Raw genomic sequence first — 12564 nt, forward strand, 5'->3', positions numbered from 1 at the left:
GTCTTAAGGAGAATTCTTGGGGGATGCTCCATTGGGATGTCTGTGTTCTGACAAAAGTAGCATTTTGTTGCTCTCCATTTCTAGAGACTGTCTAGAGAAGGAAGAGGAGCTATAAAATTGGGAAAAAACTAAGGCTTTTTCCTGTCAAAAATGAGGCAAAACACCTCTGCTTCTAAAACTCTTTGAGCAGAGACATATTCGGCTTGCAAAAAATCCCCAAACAGGAAAATTTAAGATGCTTAGATTTGCTGGAAGGAAATCAGACTCCTTCCATCCAGCCCTTCTAGAGACAAAGGAGCCTTCCTTTGCATGTCAGTGCACTCCTAAATCCCTTTTTCTCTCACCTGAACTGAATCCTGAAACTTCCAGCTTTTCTAAGGATTCTGATTTTAAACTCTACCCTTGGGCAGAAACGCAGAGACTCTCTGAGTGGAAGTACCTCTTTCAAAGCCACCACCACCAAGGAGAAACCTGGCCATTTCTCTGGGGACCCCACCTCCTAGGGAGATAAACGGAGGAACCTAGAGAAGCCAATTTTAAGCCCTCAAGTTTCTCCCACTCCGCTGTTACATACAGCTGTTGGAGGTTTTAATGACAGGAATCAGGCTTTAGCAGAGGAAAGAGGTCACGAAATTAAAGCGAGATTTGGAGGCATGTCTCTGCTCTTGGCTGCTACCCCCGGGAACTACGGAGGCCCGTGCTTTCCTGTGTTGGAGCAGGAAGCGCACTAGAGGGATTGCCCGTAGGGGTCGAGCCCTCTCCCCCATGTCCTGTCCACCAGCAGGAGTTTGGGGCTTGGTCGAGCTCCCCCTCCCTCCAGTTCCAACATGGCAGAACCCTCGCTATGCCCAGAAGTGGGTAAGAACTTCTTTCTCCTTCAACCTCCCTCTGCAACTCTGGTCTCTCCTCTCTCTCCCCCATAGAGTGGGGATTACAGAGGAACCCAGACCCGTCTGAAGCCTCTCCTCTGCCTTGCCAGCTTGGTAACCTGTCATTTAAATGCTCCTATCCTGTTCCCTTATTGGGGGATCATTTAGTGATGAAATTGGGGACTCAATCTTATCTCTTCAGACCTCCAAAATTTTTTTTCACCCACCAACTTTTAAATTACCCAGTTAAGAGATCTTGAGAAATTTCCCGGCAGTCCCGACAAGCAGGGTCCCGCCCATCCCATACCCCTCTTCTCTCTCTTACAGGAGCCAAAGCTGTTGGCCCTTTCAGAAAGCATGCTCATCCCATACATTTTAAAACCAGATTTGGTTTCCCTGATTTATTCATCCTGCCTTAGAGCAATGACTGTCCCAGCCCTTTTAATTAAAGAAGCCTCAAAACTAACCTTAGGACAGCCATTAGAGGTTTTAACTCTCCACCATGTTCAGAGCATTTTAGAAGCCTAAGGACATCAGTGGCTTGGTGGGAAACTACTAGATATCAGGGTCTCCTACCTGACGTGACTCTCTGAGTGCATCACACCCTTAATCTTGCCACCTTGTTTCCCTGACCCCACCCAACCTGGAGAAATTAGCTTCCCTGAAAATGGGCATACTGTTGTGCCAAAGTTCCCTTTTAATGTCGTGATCCAGTTTCTCCAATTGTCCTATTCAGTTACTGTGCCTAGGTCTACCTCAGTTGCTCTGCCCCCAAACCCCAGGCTCTGATCATTCCCTCTTAAATGGTTGATAAAGGTTTTATATCTTTAGGTTATAGGCATTCCTTCTTAATGTTTGACAGGATAAAGGTTTATCCATTTTAGACATTATTAGAATTTCAGTAACCTCTCCAGTGCCTCCTTCCATTGTATCATCCTAGGGGCCTCCCCTACCATTAGGTTATCCCCACCCAAGTACCTCCCCCATTATGTCATTGTTCTTGTTATCCTATAAAAAGCTTGCTGTCCCAGTACTTGGGGCTGGATTCTTTGAGATAAATAGTCTCGTCCAGCCCAGTATTTCTCTCCATTTAATAAACTATCGAATTGGTCTCTAACCTCTGTCTTGTTCAGTTTCTCTGGCATTACAATACCAAGGCAGGATATTCTGTGGTGGCAACCTAGAGGCTAAACCATTGTCCCTGGGACTTGGGACCTAACCAGAGCTTTGAAACTAGAGAAGGGAATGAGAGTGGACACTTATACTGACTCCACTCTCATTAAACACACAGGAGAAGTCCTGCAGCTGTTGCAACATGTCCATGAAATCCCTCAACTCCCTGAAAAAATCCTTGCAGAAGAAAGGGGGTACATCTCTTCTCCTCCTGGCTGGTTTCACCAAGCCTGACCAATTTGTGCCCAAGTGAATCCTAAGGGAGCTGTTGAAACCCCCGCCCTCCTGAAGTCAGTTCATACTGGAGAGTGAGGGGATTCCAAACTACTTTTAGTTTTTTGCTAACACTCCTGAAAGCCTCAGGGCTCTTGCTAAACCTATCTAAACTCCTGGCAGAGAGCTAAAGGGCCTAGCTTTTTCAAAATACTCCTGTGAACACTCTGGAGGAAGTAGGCTGTGTCCTTCCTTCTTTCTCTCACTCTCTTGCCTAACTTTTTCTCACTCCAAAGATGAGAACGTTTTGCTCCTAGCATATTCTCTCCTACTTTTCTTTGATTGGCATTCTATACCCCTGCCAGCAATTAACTCCTCAGCATAATTAACTTCTTCGCTATTTTCAGCTAGGGAGCTCTGTGGGCAGTGGGGTGGGCTATCAGCATTCTTAAGGCAGCCCAGATGGGACCCAATACATTTTCTGCAAAAAGGCCCCATTTCCAAATATCATCATCTCAATCCTGGATGATACCTCACTATTAATCTACTCCTGAGATCTGTTTCTTCAAGCTGTGAATTTTCAACTGCCTTCCAGCTTGCAGACTGGGACTGATTGGGACACACCACACAATTAGATGCTCTCCTGTTGTTTTCAGACCTCACACCTCCCCTCCTGGCTTGAACCCCCAGTATATCTATGACCCTTGTCAGCTTGAAGTAGCTGCATGAAGTTGAGATCTTTGTCCTTTTCCCCCCAAATGAATTTGAGTGATAACTGCTTATGATGGGGATGAAGCAGGAGGGAAACTGTTCCATTTACTGAAACTGTGTTCCCTTTAAGCTTATCACTCTGAAACTGTATTTCCTTTTGATGTGTGATCCCTTTTGGAGTCTCAGCCCCTTGTGGGGAAGGCATATCCCCCCAGATAAGTTATCTTTCTGGAATGCCAGAGTCTTTGATTCAATCAGAAATCCTGGTCAAAAAGCACCCCTTTGAAGTGTTAATTCCAATAGGAGATCTGGGCTGGATACTGATAAGCATCTAAGCCTGGGAGCCTGAGTCCTAAAGTCTCCGACTCACTCCTTGCAGAAGGCCTAAAGTAGCTTGCTCAGCTGCTAGGACCCTCTGTCCACTGAGAAGGCATTCTCTTCTCAGTGCCAGATTCCATTTCCCTAATGGGACTTTGCCACTAGAGAAGTCAGTCTCTTAGCAAACTGGTTTCTACACAACAATAAACTTTCATTTTGCCATTAATAATTCAGGATAAGTGAATTCTTTCACTCTGAACTTGCAGCTGACCAAAAGGGAATTTTAACAACTCTCTTATTGCCACTAATCTCATCACCACCGGGAATCGAGGGGATACAAACCTCATCGATCTTAATTATGGAGAAGTAAATAAGGCAGGGGAAGACAAATGGTAATGGCTGCAGCTGCAACTTCACCTAATTCTTTGGCTTCATTATAGTGCCTTTCCTGGTTTTTAGATGCAACTCAATCCTTCTAGTTTCCAGATCCACCTTTTAATCCCAATTTTTAGCTTCTCCCTTTCGAATTACTGCCACAACAAGAAGACGGATGTTGGGGACTCCAGGGCAGTAGGATTGAATAGTGATGTTAAATTGGTAGGCAAAAGCTATCGGGTTCTGATAGGGATCAGGGAAGTCACTGTGATGGCCTCTAGATTGCCCTGCTCTAGTGCTTAAAGTCGTATTGGGGCAACAAATTTTATGGAAGATTTAACTTAGTCTTCTTTATTCTCAATGATCAGGGCTAGGGATTTTGTGTATTGAATACCTTAAAAGGAAAGATGCCCAGAAGGTCCATAGGGCTGAGTTTAGGAATCTGGCTTGTAGCTAGAATGGTATCACCATCTCCAGTACTAGAATTTACAGAGGGAGGGAGCAAATAGAGTGGAGGATTAGCAGTGGGAGGGGAGGACAGATGGGTGCAGTAGGCAAGTGGAAGGTGTACATGGCATTGGAGGGGCTGGGGTAGTTTCACAGTCCTAAGGGAGGTATCTTCTTCTTAAGCTCCAATTTTGCCTTTTCAGGATGATATTTAGCGTGGAAACACTCCCTTTCTGATTTAGAAATTTTATAGACTTTTGGACTTAATTTCTTTTTTATAGATAGACAAATTTGCACCAATCAAAAGGACCCCAAGGCCAACAAAATTTGGGACTATTTTTGGTTATTGGACACCAGTGCTAGCAATTCTTATGGTTATCAGACTGATAACAGTTTGACATATGAGATAGCTGACCAGATGGCCAAATCCCTAATTTTGGATTTTGATGAATTGTGACCAACCAAGCAGGAGTCCAAGATAGGAGAAGGGATCTGGAAGAGCGACTAACCTCTCAGAGTCAGGACTACAGAAAAATAAGTTCTATGGTGTCAACTGAAGATGCTCAGTCAGAAAAAAGGTCCATCCTCCAAATCTGCTTTCCTATCCAAGTTACAGCAACAATAATGTCAATCTTTTCCCAGAGTTTGGTCTCAGAAAGACAAACAGAATTAAGTTGTCTGTGCACTTTTATTTCTCCCATGCAGGCAAACATGCATGTGAGCAATAATTAGAACTGAGCTCAGGGTGGGCTTAGGCAGCAGGGATTATAAAGATAAAAACTACAAAGTCAGGGAGTCAGGGGGTAATTCCATAGTGGTCTGATTAGGTTGGGTTCTTGGTTCCCTGCATTGAGTTCTTTGTCAGAAGTCAAAACATGGCCTAATCAGGCTTGGTCACTGGGCTAGGGTCACCATGAATCAATTAGCGTTGGTTCTATAGCATAGCAGAGGGAGTCCCAGGTTCAGCATTTTGGGGTTCAGTTTAAGGGATGCTCAGTTTGCTTCCTGCTTGGCTTATTCTGATTCCCAGGTCAGTTTGACTTCCTCTGGATAGTAAGGGAGCTCAAGCAAATCAAAGTGGTTAATAAACCATTCCATTTTTCACTGTGACTTGCCCAGGATCATGCTATTAACTCATTCAGCCTAAATGATTTAACTCCTTGGATAATGAAGGAAGTGATTAGTGTAATTAATTGTTCACCACTGTTTATGATGCTTGAAAGATCATAGAGAGAAGAAAAATGTCCAAATAAAAAAAAAAAGAAAAGAAAAGAGAATGGAATCTACAAACTATATGTCAGTTGTAAGGGTTGGAGGATGATCAGGCACTCTGCAATCAGAAAATAAACAGAGATTATGAGATTCTGGGATGTGATTTTCTGTGAATAAACAGGGACCACCTCATGGACAGGAACTCTGGTTGCATTGAGATCACATCATCAATGGAGGCGTCTCCTTCTCTCTGATTGGCTGTGCATATGACCTCATAGACCCTATTTAAAATGTGGGGATGAGGAAATTCATCCTTTTTACTTGGAGCTCTGCTAAGAGTGTGCAAGGGGTCAGAGGGGAAGGATGTGAACACGTGAATAAAGATCCTGAGCTTGCATACAAGCACTCTTTTTTTTTTTTTTTTTTTTTTAATTTAATAGCCTTTTATTTACAGGATATATACATGGGTAACTTTACAGCATTAACAATTGCCAAACCTCTTGTTCTAATTTTTCACCTCTTACCCCCTCCCCACCCCCTCCCCTAGATGGCAGGATGACTAGTAGATGTTAAATATATTAAAATATAAATTAGATACACAATAAGTATACCTGACCAAAATGTTATTTTGCTGTAGAAAAAGAATCAGACTCTGAAATATTGTACAATTAGCTTGTGAAGGAAATCAAAAATGCAGGTGTGCATAAATATAGGGATTGGGAATTCAATGTAATGGTTTTTAGTCATCTCCCAGAGTTCTTTTTCTGGGCATAGCTAGTTCAGTTCATTACTGCTCCATTAGAAATGATTTGGTTGATCTCGTTGCTGAGGATGGCCTGATCCATCAGAACTGGTCATCATATAGTATTGTTGTTGAAGTATATAATGATCTCCTGGTCCTGCTCATTTCACTCAGCATCAGTTCGTGTAAGTCTCTCCAGGCCTTTCTGAAATCATCCTGTTGGTCATTTCTTACAGAACAGTAATATTCCATAATTTTCATATACCACAATTTATTCAGCCATTCTCCAACTGATGGACATCCATTCAGTTTCCAGTTTCTAGCCACTACAAAAAGGGCTGCCACAAACATTCGTGCACATACAGGTCCCTTTCCCTTCTTTATAATCTCTTTGGGATATAATCCCAGTAGTAACACTGCTGGATCAAAGGGTATGCACAGTTTGATAACTTTTTGAGCATAGTTCCAAACTACTCTCCAAAATGGTTGGATTCGTTCACAACTCCACCAACAATGCATCAATGTCCCAGTTTTCCGCATCCCCTCCAACAATCATCATTATTTTTTCCTGTCATCTTAGCCAATCTGACAGGTGTGTAGTGGTATCTTAGAGTTGTCTTAATTTGCATTTCTCTGATTAATAATGACTTGGAGCATCTTTTCATATGACTAGAAATAGTTTCAATTTCTTCATCTGAGAATTGTCTGTTCATATCCTTTGACCATTTTTCAATTGGAGAATGGCTTGATTTTTTATAAATTAGAGTTAATTCTCTATATATTTTGGAAATGAGGCCTTTATCAGAACCTTTGACTGTAAAAATATTTTCCCAGTTTATTGCTTCCCTTCTAATCTTGTCTGCATTAGTTTTGTTTGTACAAAAACTTTTCAGTTTGGTATAATCGAAATTTTCTATTTTGTGATCAGTAATGATCTCTAGTTCTGCTTTGGTCATAAAGACCTTCCCCTTCCACAGGTCTGAGAGGTAAACTATCCTATGTTCCTCTAATTTATTAATAATTTCATTCTTTATGCCTAGGTCATGAACCCATTTTGACCTTATCTTGGTGTACGGCGTTAAGTATGGATCAATGCCTAGTTTCTGCCATATTAGTTTCCAATTTTCCCAGCAATTTTTATCAAACAGTAAGTTCTTATCCCAAAAGCTGGGATCTTTGGGTTTGTCAAAGACTAGGTTGCTATATTTGTTGACTGTTTTATCCCTTGAACCTAATCTATTCCACTGATCAACTAATCTATTCCTTAGCCAATACCAAATAGTTTTGGTAACTGCTGCTCTATAATATAATTTTAGATCTGGTACAGCTAAGCCACCATCATTTGATTTTTTTTTCATTAATTCCCTTGAAATTCTTGACCTTTTGTTTTTCCATATGAACTTTGTTGTTATTTTTTCTAGGTCATTAAAATAGTTTTTTGGGAGTCTGATTGGTATAGCGCTAAATAAATAGATTAGTTTAGGTAATATTGTCATCTTTATTATATTTGCTCGCCCTATCCAAGAGCATTTAATATTTTTCCAATTGGTTAGATCAGACTTAATTTGTGTGAAAAGTGGTCTGTAATTTTGCTCATAAAGTTTCTGATTTTCCCTTGGCAGATAGATTCCTAAATATTTTATATTATCAGTAGTTACTTTAAATGGAATTTCTCTTTGTAACTCTGACTGTTGGATTTTGTTAGTGATATATAAGAATGCTGATGACTTATGTGGGTTTATTTTATAACCAGCAACTTTGCTAAAGTTGTGGATTATTTCTAATAACTTTTTAGCAGAATCTCTGGGGTTCTCTAAGTATACCATCATGTCATCGGCAAAGAGTGATAATTTGGCTTCCTCATTGCCTATTCTTATTCCTTTAATCTCTTTCTCAGCTCTTATTGCTATAGCTAGCGTTTCTAATACAATATTAAATAGTAACGGTGATAGTGGGCAACCTTGTTTCACTCCAGATCTTATTGGGAATGGTTGCAGTTTGTCTCCATTACATATGATGCTTACTGATGGTTTTAAATAGATGCTGCTGATTATTTTAAGGAAAAGTCCATTTATTCCTATATTCTCAAGTGTTTTTAAGCATACAAGCACTCTTGAGCACTCTATCGGGCATTTAAACCATCGTTCTTTGAAATGATGGCCCGAGATCTCTGAAGACCTCAGACAGAGGTAAGCTGGGTAAAATTAGTTTAAACACTGCAAAAGACAGTAACCAGAGATTTCTCTGAGGGCCTGGGAATTAGGAGAGACTGGCAGTACAGAATGCTGAATGGGCATTAACAAGGGTATTCACAAGAGTAGTGAATGCCTCGTGGGCATTCACAGTCAGTGAGTTTGTTTTGTTCCTAGCTGAAATTCTTATTTAAGGAATGGTTTACAAACATCTAAAAAGGGAAGCAATAATTAATTACAAAGGGCCAGGCAACATAGGGCTTTATCAAGGAAAGAAAGGGTATGCTTTCATTTGCTTATTTATAATGTTACTGGACAGGCAGGACAGAATATATATTTTACCTAGATCTTGGCAAAGAATCTGACTAAAATCTCTCATTATTCTTGTGGAAAATAAGATGGGCTAGGAGTAAGACAATGGTACAATTAAGTTTTAGACTGTTTGATTGGCCAAAAGTCAAACCAGAAACGGCCTAAACTAAAAAAAAAAAATGCATTCATTCAAGGTTTGATGTCTACTTGGAAGGGAATTGATCCTGTCGAGTGAACCAGAACCGGCTTCTAACCTACAGGTGGCTAGAGTAAAACAAAACAGTCTAGAGAAAGAAGAGTAAGGGATCATATAGAAGTTTAATTAATTTCAAAGTGAAGAAAACATTTGCAAATGGAAGTCCCTCCTCCTGAGGTAGACTTAAGACCCTGGAGCAAAGACAATGCATATTATATACATATACATAAAAACCACAAGAAGGCTGGACCATGACATGATCATTTCTAAGTCTTAGCACTTCCTAGGCAGGATCGTGCATGGACAATGCAGGTGTTCCTGGGTTCTGTGGGAACAGCCTCTATGCTGATTGTCTCCCAGCAGGGTACGGAACCAGAATTGGTTAGTGTTGAAAAGAATAGTGCAGTACCAGGTTTGGTTCAGTTGGCAGCTACAAGAAACAGGAATTGTGAACCATGTCAAGAGATGTGATGGATCACCCACTTCTGGCTCTTAGGTCCCTGAGAAATAGGGGGAGCTCCCTCAGTGAACACCTGGTGCTGGTCCCAGCAATACACTTTGCTGGAAGGTAAGACCATCCAGAGCACAAAAGTTCAGAGCACAGTCTGCTTGCTGGGCTTTAATTCTGGCAAATAGAGTGTCTCCAAATATTTTGACAACCCAGAGGCCTATATATGTGGTCCTCTGCTATTAATATTTTTATGAAAGATGTGGATAAAGGCTTAGAGAGGATGCTTATTGAATTTGTTGATCACACAAAGCTAGGCTGGGTAGCTAATCTGGATGATATTCAGCTTTGAAAAAGATCTCCACAGACTTGAACTGAAGCTAATATTGAAAGATGATTTTTTAAAAGAGGTAAATGCGATTTTTAAAGAGTTGCTTTCATTTTTTTGTTCTGGTTTTTTAATTTGCTATCACAGCACAATGTTTCCCCTAGTGGTTTTAAAACTACAAAAGAAAATTCTACAAAGTTACAAAACAGAACCTTAGTAACTCAAGGAAGTTTCCCCCTAGTCCAATCTGATAAAGTTTATTCTATTCTATCTAATCTGATAAAAATCCTATTGACTGATTTACTGTATGATAAAAAAAAAGTACTGTTTTCCCTGGTCTAATGTAAATAACTATGCCAACAAAGTCACATTCTTTCCTTTGTAGCAATTTAAGCCTCCTCTTTTTGTTTTAATAAATATCTTATTTTTCAGGGTTTACCTGATACAATCAAAATTGCTTTGTAAGAAGACATATCTTTTTTGTTACTCTCTCTAATCTTCTCAAGAAAATACAAGTGTAGAACTATGAAACTCATGTCCATCACTTGATGCTATATGTCACATTTTTAAGTGAATAAAATAGTTTACCTGTTTGTTGTATCCTATGTCAGCTTATTTAGGCAGTAATATAAAATTTGATAGTTGGCTTATACTTCAAATTGTTGTTTAGTGTGTCCAACACTCCGTGATCCCATTTGGGGTTTTCTTGCCAAGGATACTGTAGTGGTTTGACATTTCCTTCTCCATTTCATTTTACAGATGAGGAAACTGATGTAAATAGGGCTAAGTGACTTGCCCAGAGTCACAAATCTAGTGTCTGAGGCCAGATTTGAGCCCAAGAAGATAAGTTTCTGACTCTAGGCTCAGTACTTTATCAACTTAATCACCCTGTGAGTAAATCTATATGTATATGTTACTTGGGTTCTACTATACAAACTGGGAGGTAATGACTAGATAGCCCTCTACATGAAAAAGAACTGTGGAAAATGACATTCTTGAAATCAGTACTATCTTAAACTATATTTTGAAGAGGTACAGTATCCAGGACTAAGAGTAACAGTAACTAGTAATTAATGGATAACATTTATATAGCTTTTACCATGTATCAGGTGCTTTTTATTTTCTCATTTGATTCTCACAACAATCCTGGGAGGTAGGTGCTAATATTATCCCAATTTTACAGTTGAGGAAAATGAGTTTAAATGACTTGCTCTGAAGCAAAGAATTGGAAAATGAGATGTCCATCAATGGCTGAACAAGTTGTGGTAGATGAAGGTAATGGAATATTATTAATTTATAAGATGATTTTAGAAAAGCCTGGAAAGATTCATATGAACTGATGCTGAGTGAAACAAATAGAACCAGGAATACATTGTACTAGAAATCAGGACACAACATGCAAGCCCCTCTCTTGCTCTAGTTCCTTGCTCTGATATAATTAAATCTCTAATAAAAGGAAGTTAGTTGGCACAATAGATAGAGCACCAGGCCTGGATTCTGGAAAACCCGAGTTCAAATTTGATCTCAGACATATCTAGCTGTGTGACCCTGAGCAAATCACCAAACCTGTTTATTGCAGTTTCCTCATCTATAAAAATGAGCTATTAAGAAAGGAAATGGCAAACCACTCCAATATCTCTTATAATTCCAAATGAGATTATAATGGGTGCAACAGGAATGAAATAAAAATCTTTTTTTTTTTTTTTTGCATTGACCTATATGATCCTCAAACCCCTGTCTCCTATTTGATCCTCAACTTCTAGCCTACATTCAGGGTCCCACTTCTTGACTCTCTTTAACTCTCCCCTATGCTGGCTGCTCTCCCCATCACTACTGTAGGGTCCTAGAAAAGTGGTCTGAAGAAAAAACTGTTTTTGTAATTATCCTAAAAGTTTTTTTCTTACTAAAAATGCTGCTTCCTCCCATTTCAACTATTTATCTGTGAGTTTTTGTATATGCTTCAATCAAATGGTATCTCAGTAGACTGAATGCAGAAGTAGGTATGAAAATCCACCTACCTCTATGAAGCCTGACTCTTAAAGAGATTTACAAAACTATTTAAAACAACAACATAATTTTTATCACTACTTTTTTTTTTGTTTTGGAAATTATTTTTATAAATGTTTTAAGATGGATTATCAAATATTTTAAAATTATCAGTTTTAATTCCTAACATGGTAAGTATTGATAAATGTAACTCACATAAATGAAATCTCTTTGGAGAAGGTTCTTTATAATTTTTAAAGATGTAAAGAGGTCCTGATACCAAAAAGTCTGAGAGCATCTATTCTAATGAAACTGTTATGTTTCTAAGTCATCAATAACTACTCTCTAGTGTATTTATTTTTTCCACAGTACTTGATATTCTCTCTTCCTCTGACTTTTTTTCTACATATTTGACCACTTTTCAGTTCCTTTCTCTTATTTTACCCTTAAGTATCCTGTGGTTAACTGTTCTTACTTCTCTTTAGTCTTTGGTCATCTCCTCTATTCACATGGATTCAATTTTCACCTCTATGCAAGTGAATTCCACGTATATCCTCCGCCCAACTACAAACTGTATTCCAACATTTCTAATTACCTAATTTAAAAAAATGACAAAGCTCCACTTGGATGTGATACCAATTTCTACAATTCAATACATCCCAAACTAATCATTTTTTCTCCAAAAGCTACTTGTCAAAAACAAAAAAAATTATTATGAACAGATGCAAAAAAGACTTGACAAGCCACTGTTCTATCAAAAAGACTTTAGAAAGTATAGAAATACATGGAACTTTTCCTAAAATGGTTTTGGTTCTAAAACCAAAAGTAAGCATTATCAATAATGGGGATAAACTAGATGCATTACCAAAAAAATAGGATGAAACTAGGACAAAATAGTCAATGACTACTAAATTATTTTTTGTAATTTAGTGTTTGACAATCCCAAAGACTCTAGCATTTGGGATAAGAACTCACTATTTGACAAAAACTCCTGGGAAAATTGGAAATCAGTATGGCAGAAATTAGGCATTGACCCATACCT

The sequence above is a fragment of the Sarcophilus harrisii genome, chromosome 5, assembly GCF_902635505.1.
Source record: "Sarcophilus harrisii chromosome 5, mSarHar1.11, whole genome shotgun sequence".
Classification (NCBI taxonomy): domain Eukaryota; kingdom Metazoa; phylum Chordata; class Mammalia; order Dasyuromorphia; family Dasyuridae; genus Sarcophilus; species Sarcophilus harrisii.